The sequence below is a fragment of the Poecilia latipinna genome, unplaced genomic scaffold (genome assembly GCF_001443285.1).
Source record: "Poecilia latipinna isolate Pla-1442-1.1 unplaced genomic scaffold, P_latipinna-1.0 Scaffold651, whole genome shotgun sequence".
In the NCBI taxonomy this organism is placed as follows: Eukaryota; Metazoa; Chordata; class Actinopteri; order Cyprinodontiformes; family Poeciliidae; genus Poecilia; species Poecilia latipinna.
In genome coordinates this window covers 264,044-265,102 of record NW_015113267.1, presented here as the reverse complement: position 1 = coordinate 265,102, position 1,059 = coordinate 264,044, and the positions used below count along the sequence as shown (strand labels likewise).

The following is a 1,059-nucleotide window of genomic DNA, read 5'->3' as shown; positions in this document are numbered from 1 at the left end:
AAGACTAGAATTCGTCTACTGGAGCTGTTGTCAGTAATCAATAAAAAAGAACTGCTTTCAATACCATGTATTAGACAAAATTAAAGTGAACAATGCAAGACAAACATACATAGGACCAAAAATAAAAAACAAACAAAAAAATATACACAGTACTGCGGCCGTCCTTCATTGGTTTGTGCACAACTGGTCTTGACTTCCCCGCTGGTCAGTCCAAAACCTGACCGACACACATTCAGAAGTCCATGGTTGAATTATCCAGATATTTAAGTTGAAAATGTCCCAGCGCAAGTTCTTTCGGATGAAAAGATGAATAATGGAGTGTGTGCCTGAGTGGTGAGATGGAGGGGGAATTGATACAGACCAGACCAGGATGAAGTGATTCTTGGGGCTCTCCTGGCTCCAGCCAGTTTTCAGAAGCTCGCCATCTTTTACCCTAAAAAGGGATCACCTGGCCTGTATTAAAATAAACAGGACCAGTAAATTTCCAGCCGGCTAGTTAACTAGAGTTTTCAGTTTCACACAGAAATAAATGCAATATATCCAATCTGTCAGACCAAATGAAGAAACATTTATCTCATTATCTTAAAGAAGTTAGATTACAACAATTGATGATCACAATTAGCATTAGCTACCAACCAACATGCTAAAACAACAAAACAACATTGTGCTCACTACTCACCAATTTCAATAATAGTTGGGAGCATGGCAGCTTCAAGGCTCCAAACTCACTGGATTTTTTGGATCTACATGATTTTTATGTTGTAAGGTTAAAAAGTGCATTACAAACAAAAAGATAACTGATTGTTTGAGAACACCAACCTGTAGCTCCTTTGTCTCCAGCTCTCCCCCTCACACCTGACTGGGGAAAGCTGGAGCAAGCCTAAATAATTACATCAGGTGTGTCAATTGGCTGCATGCATTGTGTGACTGACTGTCACTCTAACCAATGGGGTAGTAAAGCGGGACTAAGAGCAGTTTTTCCACCCTGGGTTACACATAGCAATAGATATTTAAATCTGAATCACAGTATTTATTTACGGTCTTTGAATGCAGGTCATC

The 1,059-nt window shown here is 39.6% G+C and overlaps 1 long non-coding RNA gene across 1 annotated transcript; it reads right to left on the bottom strand.

The window, feature by feature from the left end:
• Positions 1-55: 55 nt before the first annotated feature.
• On the bottom strand, positions 56-957 carry LOC106954388 (uncharacterized). Its single transcript, XR_001426351.1, has 2 exons — positions 680-957; positions 56-453 (listed from the first exon to the last, which is right to left on the bottom strand). It is a non-coding gene; the product is annotated as an uncharacterized LOC106954388 (long non-coding RNA).
• Positions 958-1,059: the final 102 nt, after the last annotated feature.